Genomic DNA, 12627 nt, shown 5'->3' on the forward strand with positions numbered 1-12627 from the left:
ATAAAGGGATCGAATGATGTCAACATTTGGTGTTTGGATGTGAATGTTTTGTCTTAAAGCAGAGTAGACCTACTGCTTAGCCATTGTTGACATGATGACTTCCATGCTCTGATTGTATGAGGAAACGCCCACGAGAGATGTGCCCATTCAGACACGCAAGGTTTCTGTAGTGTAGTGGTCATCACGTTCGCCTAACACGCGAAAGGTCCCTGGTTCGATACCAGGCAGAAACATGCTTCTTGATAGAATTACAAACACACCACTGCTGTTTAGTGGTTTGTTGCCAGTGTAAAGGCTATCGGGGAGCTCTTCCCTTTAGATCCTCAAAGTGAGCTCTCAGTCTCATGTGATCGATACAGGAATGTTCTAAATCGCCATGTACCTTGATAGCAGTACTAATGCAATCGGTTCAATCAAAATGAAACTCAGTGGAAACGTACCTAGTGCTTTGTCATGTTGTCTCCCAACGTAGAAAACTCATGCTACTTGGTTGATTTCTAGACGTTTGTGTTATAAAGGGATCGAATGATGTCAACATTTGGTGTTTGGATGTGAATGTTTTGTCTTAAAGCAGAGTAGACCTACTGCTTAGCCATTGTTGACATGATGACTTCCATGCTCTGATTGTATGAGGAAACGCCCACGAGAGATGTGCCCATTCAGACACGCAAGGTTTCTGTAGTGTAGTGGTCATCACGTTCGCCTAACACGCGAAAGGTCCCTGGTTCGATACCAGGCAGAAACATGCTTCTTGATAGAATTACAAACACACCACTGCTGTTTAGTGGTTTGTTGCCATTGTAAAGGCTATCGGGGAGCTCTTCCCTTTAGATCCTCAAAGTGAGCTCTCAGTCTCATGTGATCGATACAGGAATGTTCTAAATCGCCATGTACCTTGATAGCAGTACTAATGCAATCGGTTCAATAAAAATGAAACTCAGTGGAAACGTACCTAGTGCTTTGTCATGTTGTCTCCCAACGTAGAAAACTCATGCTACTCGGTTGATTTGTAGACGTTTGTGTTATAAAGGGATCGAATGATGTCAACATTTGGTGTTTGGATGTGAATGTTTTGTCTTAAAGCAGAGTAGACCTACTGCTTAGCCAGTGTTGATCGGTTCAATCAAAATGAAACTCAGTGGAAACTTACCTGGTGTTTTGTCAAGTTGTCTCCCAACGTAGAAAACTCATGCTACTCGGTTGATTTGTAGACGTTTGTGTTATAAAGGGATCGAATGATGTCAACATTTGGTGTTTGGATGTGAATGTTTTGTCTTAAAGCAGAGTAGACCTACTGCTTAGCCATTGTTGACATGATGACTTCCATGCTCTGATTGTATGAGGAAACGCCCACGAGAGATGTGCCCATTCAGACACGCAAGGTTTCTGTAGTGTAGTGGTCATCACGTTCGCCTAACACGCGAAAGGTCCCTGGTTCGATACCAGGCAGAAACATGCTTCTTGATAGAATTACAAACACACCACTGCTGTTTAGTGGTTTGTTGCCATTGTAAAGGCTATCGGGGAGCTCTTCCCTTTAGATCCTCAAAGTGAGCTCTCAGTCTCATGTGATCGATACAGGAATGTTCTAAATCGCCATGTACCTTGATAGCAGTACTAATGCAATCGGTTCAATAAAAATGAAACTCAGTGGAAACGTACCTAGTGCTTTGTCATGTTGTCTCCCAACGTAGAAAACTCATGCTACTCGGTTGATTTGTAGACGTTTGTGTTATAAAGGGATCGAATGATGTCAACATTTGGTGTTTGGATGTGAATGTTTTGTCTTAAAGCAGAGTAGACCTACTGCTTAGCCAGTGTTGATCGGTTCAATCAAAATGAAACTCAGTGGAAACTTACCTGGTGTTTTGTCATGTTGTCTCCCAACGTAGAAAACTCATGCTACTCGGTTGATTTGTAGACGTTTGTGTTATAAAGGGATCGAATGATGTCAACATTTGGTGTTTGGATGTGAATGTTTTGTCTTAAAGCAGAGAAGACCTACTGCTTAGCCATTGTTGACATGATGACTTCCATGCTCTGATTGTATGAGGAAACGCCCACGAGAGATGTGCCCATTCAGACACGCAAGGTTTCTGTAGTGTAGTGGTCATCACGTTCGCCTAACACGTGAAAGGTCCCTGGTTCGATACCAGGCAGAAACATGCTTCTTGATAGAATTACAAACACACCACTGCTGTTTAGTGGTTTGTTGCCAGTGTAAAGGCTATCGGGGAGCTCTTCCCTTTAGATCCTCAAAGTGAGCTCTCAGTCTCATGTGATCGATACAGGAATGTTCTAAATCGCCATGTACCTTGATAGCAGTACTAATGCAATCGGTTCAATAAAAATGAAACTCAGTGGAAACGTACCTAGTGCTTTGTCATGTTGTCTCCCAACGTAGAAAACTCATGCTACTCGGTTGATTTGTAGACGTTTGTGTTATAAAGGGATCGAATGATGTCAACATTTGGTGTTTGGATGTGAATGTTTTGTCTTAAAGCAGAGTAGACCTACTGCTTAGCCAGTGTTGATCGGTTCAATCAAAATGAAACTCAGTGGAAACTTACCTGGTGTTTTGTCATGTTGTCTCCCAACGTAGAAAACTCATGCTACTCGGTTGATTTGTAGACGTTTGTGTTATAAAGGGATCGAATGATGTCAACATTTGGTGTTTGGATGTGAATGTTTTGTCTTAAAGCAGAGTAGACCTACTGCTTAGCCATTGTTGACATGATGACTTCCATGCTCTGATTGTATGAGGAAACGCCCACGAGAGATGTGCCCATTCAGACACGCAAGGTTTCTGTAGTGTAGTGGTCATCACGTTCGCCTAACACGCGAAAGGTCCCTGGTTCGATACCAGGCAGAAACATGCTTCTTGATAGAATTACAAACACACCACTGCTGTTTAGTGGTTTGTTGCCAGTGTAAAGGCTATCGGGGAGCTCTTCCCTTTAGATCCTCAAAGTGAGCTCTCAGTCTCATGTGATCGATACAGGAATGTTCTAAATCGCCATGTACCTTGATAGCAGTACTAATGCAATCGGTTCAATCAAAATGAAACTCAGTGGAAACGTACCTAGTGCTTTGTCATGTTGTCTCCCAACGTAGAAAACTCATGCTACTTGGTTGATTTCTAGACGTTTGTGTTATAAAGGGATCGAATGATGTCAACATTTGGTGTTTGGATGTGAATGTTTTGTCTTAAAGCAGAGTAGACCTACTGCTTAGCCAGTGTTGATCGGTTCAATCAAAATGAAACTCAGTGGAAACGTACCTAGTGCTTTGTCATGTTGTCTCCCAACGTAGAAAACTCATGCTACTCGGTTGATTTGTAGACGTTTGTGTTATAAAGGTATCGAATGAAGTCAACATTTGGTGTTTGAATGTGAATGTTTTGTCTTAAAGCAGAGTAGACCTACCGCTTAGCCATTGTTGACATGATGACTTCCATGCTCTGATTGTATGAGGAAACGCCCATGAGAGATGTGCCCATTCAGACACGCAAGGTTTCTGTAGTGTAGTGTTCATCACGTTCGCCTAACACGCGAAAGGTCCCTGGTTCGAAAACCAGGCAGAAACATGCTTCTTGATAGAATTACAAACACACCACTGCTGTTTAGTGGTTTGTTGCCATTGTAAAGGCTATCGGGGAGCTCTTCCCTTTAGATCCTCAAAGTGAGCTCTCAGTCTCATGTGATCGATACAGGAATGTTCTAAATCGCCATGTACCTTGATAGCAGTACTAATGCAATCGGTTCAATCAAAATGAAACTCAGTGGAAACGTACCTAGTGCTTTGTCATGTTGTCTCCCAACGTAGAAAACTCATGCTACTCGGTTGATTTGTAGACGTTTGTGTTATAAAGGGATCGAATGATGTCAACATTTGGTGTTTGGATGTGAATGTTTTGTCCTAAAGCAGAGTAGACCTACTGCTTAGCCATTGTTGACATGATGACTTCCATGCTCTGATTGTATGAGGAAACGCCCACGAGAGATGTGCCCATTCAGACACGCAAGGTTTCTGTAGTGTAGTGGTCATCACGTTCGCCTAACACGCGAAAGGTCCCTGGTTCGATACCAGGCAGAAACATGCTTCTTGATAGAATTACAAACACACCACTGCTGTTTAGTGGTTTGTTGCCATTGTAAAGGCTATCGGGGAGCTCTTCCCTTTAGATCCTCAAAGTGAGCTCTCAGTCTCATGTGATCGATACAGGAATGTTCTAAATCGCCATGTACCTTGATAGCAGTACTAATGCAATCGGTTCAATAAAAATGAAACTCAGTGGAAACGTACCTAGTGCTTTGTCATGTTGTCTCCCAACGTAGAAAACTCATGCTACTCGGTTGATTTGTAGACGTTTGTGTTATAAAGGGATCGAATGATGTCAACATTTGGTGTTTGGATGTGAATGTTTTGTCTTAAAGCAGAGTAGACCTACTGCTTAGCCAGTGTTGATCGGTTCAATCAAAATGAAACTCAGTGGAAACTTACCTGGTGTTTTGTCAAGTTGTCTCCCAACGTAGAAAACTCATGCTACTCGGTTGATTTGTAGACGTTTGTGTTATAAAGGGATCGAATGATGTCAACATTTGGTGTTTGGATGTGAATGTTTTGTCTTAAAGCAGAGTAGACCTACTGCTTAGCCATTGTTGACATGATGACTTCCATGCTCTGATTGTATGAGGAAATGCCCACGAGAGATGTGCCCATTCAGACACACAAGGTTTCTGTAGTGTAGTGGTCATCACGTTCGCCTAACACGCGAAAGGTCCCTGGTTCGATACCAGGCAGAAACATGCTTCTTGATAGAATTACAAACACACCACTGCTGTTTAGTGGTTTGTTGCCATTGTAAAGGCTATCGGGGAGCTCTTCCCTTTAGATCCTCAAAGTGAGCTCTCAGTCTCATGTGATCGATACAGGAATGTTCTAAATCGCCATGTACCTTGATAGCAGTACTAATGCAATCGGTTCAATAAAAATGAAACTCAGTGGAAACGTACCTAGTGCTTTGTCATGTTGTCTCCCAACGTAGAAAACTCATGCTACTCGGTTGATTTGTAGACGTTTGTGTTATAAAGGGATCGAATGATGTCAACATTTGGTGTTTGGATGTGAATGTTTTGTCTTAAAGCAGAGTAGACCTACTGCTTAGCCAGTGTTGATCGGTTCAATCAAAATGAAACTCAGTGGAAACTTACCTGGTGTTTTGTCATGTTGTCTCCCAACGTAGAAAACTCATGCTACTCGGTTGATTTGTAGACGTTTGTGTTATAAAGGGATCGAATGATGTCAACATTTGGTGTTTGGATGTGAATGTTTTGTCTTAAAGCAGAGTAGACCTACTGCTTAGCCATTGTTGACATGATGACTTCCATGCTCTGATTGTATGAGGAAACGCCCACGAGAGATGTGCCCATTCAGACACGCAAGGTTTCTGTAGTGTAGTGGTCATCACGTTCGCCTAACACGCGAAAGGTCCCTGGTTCGATACCAGGCAGAAACATGCTTCTTGATAGAATTACAAACACACCACTGCTGTTTAGTGGTTTGTTGCCAGTGTAAAGGCTATCGGGGAGCTCTTCCCTTTAGATCCTCAAAGTGAGCTCTCAGTCTCATGTGATCGATACAGGAATGTTCTAAATCGCCATGTACCTTGATAGCAGTACTAATGCAATCGGTTCAATCAAAATGAAACTCAGTGGAAACGTACCTAGTGCTTTGTCATGTTGTCTCCCAACGTAGAAAACTCATGCTACTTGGTTGATTTCTAGACGTTTGTGTTATAAAGGGATCGAATGATGTCAACATTTGGTGTTTGGATGTGAATGTTTTGTCTTAAAGCAGAGTAGACCTACTGCTTAGCCAGTGTTGATCGGTTCAATCAAAATGAAACTCAGTGGAAACGTACCTAGTGCTTTGTCATGTTGTCTCCCAACGTAGAAAACTCATGCTACTCGGTTGATTTGTAGACGTTTGTGTTATAAAGATATCGAATGAAGTCAACATTTGGTGTTTGAATGTGAATGTTTTGTCTTAAAGCAGAGTAGACCTACCGCTTAGCCATTGTTGACATGATGACTTCCATGCTCTGATTGTATGAGGAAACGCCCACGAGAGATGTGCCCATTCAGACACGCCAGGTTTCTGTAGTGTAGTGTTCATCACGTTCGCCTAACACGCGAAAGGTCCCTGGTTCGAAAACCAGGCAGAAACTTGCTTCTTGATAGAATTACAAACACACCACTGCTGTTTAGTGGTTTGTTGCCATTGTAAAGGCTATCGGGGAGCTCTTCCCTTTAGATCCTCAAAGTGAGCTCTCAGTCTCATGTGATCGATACAGGAATGTTCTAAATCGCCATGTACCTTGATAGCAGTACTAATGCAATCGGTTCAATCAAAATGAAACTCAGTGGAAACGTACCTAGTGCTTTGTCATGTTGTCTCCCAACGTAGAAAACTCATGCTACTCGGTTGATTTGTAGACGTTTGTGTTATAAAGGGATCGAATGATGTCAACATTTGGTGTTTGGATGTGAATGTTTTGTCTTAAAGCAGAGTAGACCTACTGCTTAGCCAGTGTTGATCGGTTCAATCAAAATGAAACTCAGTGGAAACTTACCTGGTGTTTTGTCATGTTGTCTCCCAACGTAGAAAACTCATGCTACTCGGTTGATTTGTAGACGTTTGTGTTATAAAGGGATCGAATGATGTAAACATTTGGTGTTTGGATGTGAATGTTTTGTCTTAAAGCAGAGTAGACCTACTGCTTAGCCAGTGTTGATCGGTTCAATCAAAATGAAACTCAGTGGAAACGTACCTAGTGCTTTGTCATGTTGTCTCCCAACGTAGAAAACTCATGCTACTCGGTTGATTTGTAGACGTTTGTGTTATAAAGGTATCGAATGAAGTCAACATTTGGTGTTTGGATGTGAATGTTTTGTCTTAAAGCAGAGTAGACCTACCGCTTAGCCATTGTTGACATGATGACTTCCATGCTCTGATTGTATGAGGAAACGCCCACGGGAGATGTGCCCATTCAGACACGCAAGGTTTCTGTAGTGTAGTGTTCATCACGTTCGCTTAACACGCGTAAGGTCCTTGGTTCGATACCAGGCAGACGCATGCTTCTTGATAGAATTACAAACACACCACTGCTGTTTAGTGGTTTGTTGCCAGTGTAAAGGCTATCGGGGAGCTCTTCCCTTTAGATCCTCAAAGTGAGCTCTCAGTCTCATGTGATCGATACAGGAATGTTCTAAATCGCCATGTACCTTGATAGCAGTACTAATGCAATCGGTTCAATCAAAATGAAACTCAGTGGAAACGTACCTAGTGCTTTGTCATGTTGTCTCCCAACGTAGAAAACTCATGCTACTCGGTTGATTTGTAGACGTTTGTGTTATAAAGGGATCGAATGATGTCAACATTTGGTGTTTGGATGTGAATGTTTTGTCTTAAAGCAGAGTAGACCTACTGCTTAGCAAGTGTTGATCGGTTCAATCAAAATGAAACTCAGTGGAAATGTACCTAGTGCTGTGTCATGTTGTCTCCCAACGTAGAAAACTCATGCTACTCGGTTGATTTGTAGACGTTTGTGTTATAAAGGTATCGAATGAAGTCAACATTTGGTGTTTGGATGTGAATGTTTTGTCTTAAAGCAGAGTAGACCTACTGCTTAGCCATTGTTGACATGATGACTTCCATGCTCTGATTGTATGAGGAAACGCCCACGAGAGATGTGCCCATTCAGACATGTAAGGTTTCTGTAGTGTAGTGGTCATCACGTTCGCCTAACACGCGAAAGGTCCCTGCTTAGATACCAGGCAGAAACATGCTTCTTGATAGAATTACAAACACACCGCTGCTGTTTAGTGGTTTGTTGCCAGTGTAAAGGCTATCGGGGAGCTCTTCCCTTTAGATCCTCAAAGTGAGCTCTCAGTCTCATGTGATCGATACAGGAATGTTCAAAATCGCCATGTACCTTGATAGCAGTACTAATGCAATCGGTTCAATCAAAATGAAACTCAGTGGAAACGTACCTAGTGCTTTGTCATGTTGTCTCCCAACGTAGAAAACTCATGCTACTTGGTTGATTTGTAGACGTTTGTGTTATAAAGGGATCGAATGATGTCAACATTTGGTGTTTGGATGTGAATGTTTTGTCTTAAAGCAGAGTAGACCTACTGCTTAGCAAGTGTTGATCGGTTCAATCAAAATGAAACTCAGTGGAAACGTACCTAGTGCTTTGTCATGTTGTCTCCCAACGTAGAAACTCATGCTACTCGGTTGATTTGTAGACGTTTGTGTTATAAAGGTATCGAATGAAGTCAACATTTGGTGTTTGGATGTGAATGTTTTGTCTTAAAGCAGAGTAGACCTACCGCTTAGCCATTGTTGACATGATGACTTCCATGCTCTGATTGTATGAGGAAACGCCCACGGGAGATGTGCCCATTCAGACACGCAAGGTTTCTGTAGTGTAGTGTTCATCACGTTCGCTTAACACGCGTAAGGTCCTTGGTTCGATACCAGGCAGACGCATGCTTCTTGATAGAATTACAAACACACCACTGCTGTTTAGTGGTTTGTTGCCAGTGTAAAGGCTATCGGGGAGCTCTTCCCTTTAGATCCTCAAAGTGAGCTCTCAGTCTCATGTGATCGATACAGGAATGTTCTAAATCGCCATGTACCTTGATAGCAGTACTAATGCAATCGGTTCAATCAAAATGAAACTCAGTGGAAACGTACCTAGTGCTTTGTCATGTTGTCTCCCAACGTAGAAAACTCATGCTACTCGGTTGATTTGTAGACGTTTGTGTTATAAAGGGATCGAATGATGTCAACATTTGGTGTTTGGATGTGAATGTTTTGTCTTAAAGCAGAGTAGACCTACTGCTTAGCCATTGTTGACATGATGACTTCCATGCTCTGATTGTATGAGGAAACGCCCACGAGAGATGTGCCCATTCAGACATGTAAGGTTTCTATAGTGTAGTGGTCATCACGTTCGCCTAACACGCGAAAGGTCCCTGCTTCGATACCAGGCAGAAACATGCTTCTTGATAGAATTACAAACACACCACTGCTGTTTAGTGGTTTGTTGCCAGTGTAAAGGCTATCGGGGAGCTCTTCCCTTTAGATCCTCAAAGTGAGCTCTCAGTCTCATGTGATCGATACAGGAATGTTCTAAATCGCCATGTACCTTGATAGCAGTACTAATGCAATCGGTTCAATCAAAATGAAACTCAGTGGAAACTTACCTGGTGCTTTGTCATGTTGTCTCCCAACGTAGAAAACTCATGCTACTCGGTTGATTTGTAGACGTTTGTGTTATAAAGGGATCGAATGATGTCAACATTTGGTGTTTGGATGTGAATGTTTTGTCTTAAAGCAGAGTAGACCTACTGCTTAGCAAGTGTTGATCGGTTCAATCAAAATGAAACTCAGTGGAAATGTACCTAGTGCTGTGTCATGTTGTCTCCCAACGTAGAAAACTCATGCTACTCGGTTGATTTGTAGACGTTTGTGTTATAAAGGTATCGAATGAAGTCAACATTTGGTGTTTGGATGTGAATGTTTTGTCTTAAAGCAGAGTAGACCTACTGCTTAGCCATTGTTGACATGATGACTTCCATGCTCTGATTGTATGAGGAAACGCCCACGAGAGATGTGCCCATTCAGACATGTAAGGTTTCTGTAGTGTAGTGGTCATCACGTTCGCCTAACACGCGAAAGGTCCCTGCTTCGATACCAGGCAGAAACATGCTTCTTGATAGAATTACAAACACACCGCTGCTGTTTAGTGGTTTGTTGCCAGTGTAAAGGCAATCGGGGAGCTCTTCCCTTTAGATCCTCAAAGTGAGCTCTCAGTCTCATGTGATCGATACAGGAATGTTCAAAATCGCCATGTACCTTGATAGCAGTACTAATGCAATCGGTTCAATCAAAATGAAACTCAGTGGAAACGTACCTAGTGCTTTGTCATGTTGTCTCCCAACGTAGAAAACTCATGCTACTTGGTTGATTTGTAGACGTTTGTGTTATAAAGGGATCGAATGATGTCAACATTTGGTGTTTGGATGTGAATGTTTTGTCTTAAAGCAGAGTAGACCTACTGCTTAGCCATTGTTGACATGATGACTTCCATGCTCTGATTGTATGAGGAAACGCCCACGAGAGATGTGCCCATTCAGACATGTAAGGTTTCTGTAGTGTAGTGGTCATCACGTTCGCCTAACACGCGAAAGGTCCCTGCTTCGATACCAGGCAGAAACATGCTTCTTGATAGAATTACAAACACACCACTGCTGTTTAGTGGTTTGTTGCCAGTGTAAAGGCTATCGGGGAGCTCTTCCCTTTAGATCCTCAAAGTGAGCTCTCAGTCTCATGTGATCGATACAGGAATGTTCTAAATCGCCATGTACCTTGATAGCAGTACTAATGCAATCGGTTCAATCAAAATGAAACTCAGTGGAAACTTACCTGGTGCTTTGTCATGTTGTCTCCCAACGTAGAAAACTCATGCTACTCGGTTGATTTGTAGACGTTTGTGTTATAAAGGGATCGAATGATGTCAACATTTGGTGTTTGGATGTGAATGTTTTGTCTTAAAGCAGAGTAGACCTACTGCTTAGCAAGTGTTGATCGGTTCAATCAAAATGAAACTCAGTGGAAATGTACCTAGTGCTGTGTCATGTTGTCTCCCAACGTAGAAAACTCATGCTACTCGGTTGATTTGTAGACGTTTGTGTTATAAAGGTATCGAATGAAGTCAACATTTGGTGTTTGGATGTGAATGTTTTGTCTTAAAGCAGAGTAGACCTACTGCTTAGCCATTGTTGACATGATGACTTCCATGCTCTGATTGTATGAGGAAACGCCCACGAGAGATGTGCCCATTCAGACATGTAAGGTTTCTGTAGTGTAGTGGTCATCACGTTCGCCTAACACGCGAAAGGTCCCTGCTTCGATACCAGGCAGAAACATGCTTCTTGATAGAATTACAAACACACCACTGCTGTTTAGTGGTTTGTTGCCAGTGTAAAGGCTATCGGGGAGCTCTTCCCTTTAGATCCTCAAAGTGAGCTCTCAGTCTCATGTGATCGATACAGGAATGTTCTAAATCGCCATGTACCTTGATAGCAGTACTAATGCAATCGGTTCAATCAAAATGAAACTCAGTGGAAACTTACCTGGTGCTTTGTCATGTTGTCTCCCAACGTAGAAAACTCATGCTACTCGGTTGATTTGTAGACGTTTGTGTTATAAAGGGATCGAATGATGTCAACATTTGGTGTTTGGATGTGAATGTTTTGTCTTAAAGCAGAGTAGACCTACTGCTTAGCAAGTGTTGATCGGTTCAATCAAAATGAAACTCAGTGGAAATGTACCTAGTGCTGTGTCATGTTGTCTCCCAACGTAGAAAACTCATGCTACTCGGTTGATTTGTAGACGTTTGTGTTATAAAGGTATCGAATGAAGTCAACATTTGGTGTTTGGATGTGAATGTTTTGTCTTAAAGCAGAGTAGACCTACTGCTTAGCCATTGTTGACATGATGACTTCCATGCTCTGATTGTATGAGGAAACGCCCACGAGAGATGTGCCCATTCAGACATGTAAGGTTTCTGTAGTGTAGTGGTCATCACGTTCGCCTAACACGCGAAAGGTCCCTGCTTCGATACCAGGCAGAAACATGCTTCTTGATAGAATTACAAACACACCGCTGCTGTTTAGTGGTTTGTTGCCAGTGTAAAGGCTATCGGGGAGCTCTTCCCTTTAGATCCTCAAAGTGAGCTCTCAGTCTCATGTGATCGATACAGGAATGTTCAAAATCGCCATGTACCTTGATAGCAGTACTAATGCAATCGGTTCAATCAAAATGAAACTCAGTGGAAACGTACCTAGTGCTTTGTCATGTTGTCTCCCAACGTAGAAAACTCATGCTACTTGGTTGATTTGTAGACGTTTGTGTTATAAAGGGATCGAATGATGTCAACATTTGGTGTTTGGATGTGAATGTTTTGTCTTAAAGCAGAGTAGACCTACTGCTTAGCAAGTGTTGATCGGTTCAATCAAAATGAAACTCAGTGGAAACGTACCTAGTGCTTTGTCATGTTGTCTCCCAACGTAGAAACTCATGCTACTCGGTTGATTTGTAGACGTTTGTGTTATAAAGGTATCGAATGAAGTCAACATTTGGTGTTTGGATGTGAATGTTTTGTCTTAAAGCAGAGTAGACCTACCGCTTAGCCATTGTTGACATGATGACTTCCATGCTCTGATTGTATGAGGAAACGCCCACGGGAGATGTGCCCATTCAGACACGCAAGGTTTCTGTAGTGTAGTGTTCATCACGTTCGCTTAACACGCGTAAGGTCCCTGGTTCGATACCAGGCAGAAACATGCTTCTTGATAGAATTACAAACACACCACTGCTGTTTAGTGGTTTGTTGCCATTGTAAAGGCTATCGGGGAGCTCTTCCCTTTAGATCCTCAAAGTGAGCTCTCAGTCTCATGTGATCGATACAGGAATGTTCTAAATCGCCATGTACCTTGATAGCAGTACTAATGCAATCGGTTCAATAAAAATGAAACTCAGTGGAAACGTACC

General features: G+C 42.3%; 12 non-coding genes across 12 annotated transcripts; all 12 read left to right on the forward strand.

The window, feature by feature from the left end:
- Positions 1–160: 160 nt before the first annotated feature.
- On the forward strand, positions 161–233 carry trnav-aac (transfer RNA valine (anticodon AAC)). The gene has a single exon. It is a non-coding gene; the product is annotated as a tRNA-Val (tRNA).
- Positions 234–672: 439 nt separating this feature from the next.
- On the forward strand, positions 673–745 carry trnav-aac (transfer RNA valine (anticodon AAC)). The gene has a single exon. It is a non-coding gene; the product is annotated as a tRNA-Val (tRNA).
- Positions 746–1382: 637 nt separating this feature from the next.
- trnav-aac (transfer RNA valine (anticodon AAC)) lies at positions 1383–1455 on the forward strand. The gene has a single exon. It is a non-coding gene; the product is annotated as a tRNA-Val (tRNA).
- A 637-nt stretch (positions 1456–2092) lies between these two features.
- On the forward strand, positions 2093–2165 carry trnav-aac (transfer RNA valine (anticodon AAC)). Its single transcript has one exon. It is a non-coding gene; the product is annotated as a tRNA-Val (tRNA).
- Positions 2166–2802: 637 nt separating this feature from the next.
- On the forward strand, positions 2803–2875 carry trnav-aac (transfer RNA valine (anticodon AAC)). The gene has a single exon. It is a non-coding gene; the product is annotated as a tRNA-Val (tRNA).
- Positions 2876–4025: 1150 nt separating this feature from the next.
- Positions 4026–4098, forward strand: trnav-aac (transfer RNA valine (anticodon AAC)). Its single transcript has one exon. It is a non-coding gene; the product is annotated as a tRNA-Val (tRNA).
- A 637-nt stretch (positions 4099–4735) lies between these two features.
- Positions 4736–4808, forward strand: trnav-aac (transfer RNA valine (anticodon AAC)). Its single transcript has one exon. It is a non-coding gene; the product is annotated as a tRNA-Val (tRNA).
- A 637-nt stretch (positions 4809–5445) lies between these two features.
- On the forward strand, positions 5446–5518 carry trnav-aac (transfer RNA valine (anticodon AAC)). The gene has a single exon. It is a non-coding gene; the product is annotated as a tRNA-Val (tRNA).
- A 4187-nt stretch (positions 5519–9705) lies between these two features.
- trnav-aac (transfer RNA valine (anticodon AAC)) lies at positions 9706–9778 on the forward strand. The gene has a single exon. It is a non-coding gene; the product is annotated as a tRNA-Val (tRNA).
- Positions 9779–10217: 439 nt separating this feature from the next.
- trnav-aac (transfer RNA valine (anticodon AAC)) lies at positions 10218–10290 on the forward strand. The gene has a single exon. It is a non-coding gene; the product is annotated as a tRNA-Val (tRNA).
- A 637-nt stretch (positions 10291–10927) lies between these two features.
- trnav-aac (transfer RNA valine (anticodon AAC)) lies at positions 10928–11000 on the forward strand. Its single transcript has one exon. It is a non-coding gene; the product is annotated as a tRNA-Val (tRNA).
- A 637-nt stretch (positions 11001–11637) lies between these two features.
- Positions 11638–11710, forward strand: trnav-aac (transfer RNA valine (anticodon AAC)). The gene has a single exon. It is a non-coding gene; the product is annotated as a tRNA-Val (tRNA).
- The last annotated feature ends 917 nt before the right edge of the window (positions 11711–12627 follow it).

The sequence above is a fragment of the Brachyhypopomus gauderio genome, unplaced genomic scaffold (assembly GCF_052324685.1).
Source record: "Brachyhypopomus gauderio isolate BG-103 unplaced genomic scaffold, BGAUD_0.2 sc51, whole genome shotgun sequence".
Lineage (NCBI taxonomy): Eukaryota > Metazoa > Chordata > Actinopteri > Gymnotiformes > Hypopomidae > Brachyhypopomus > Brachyhypopomus gauderio.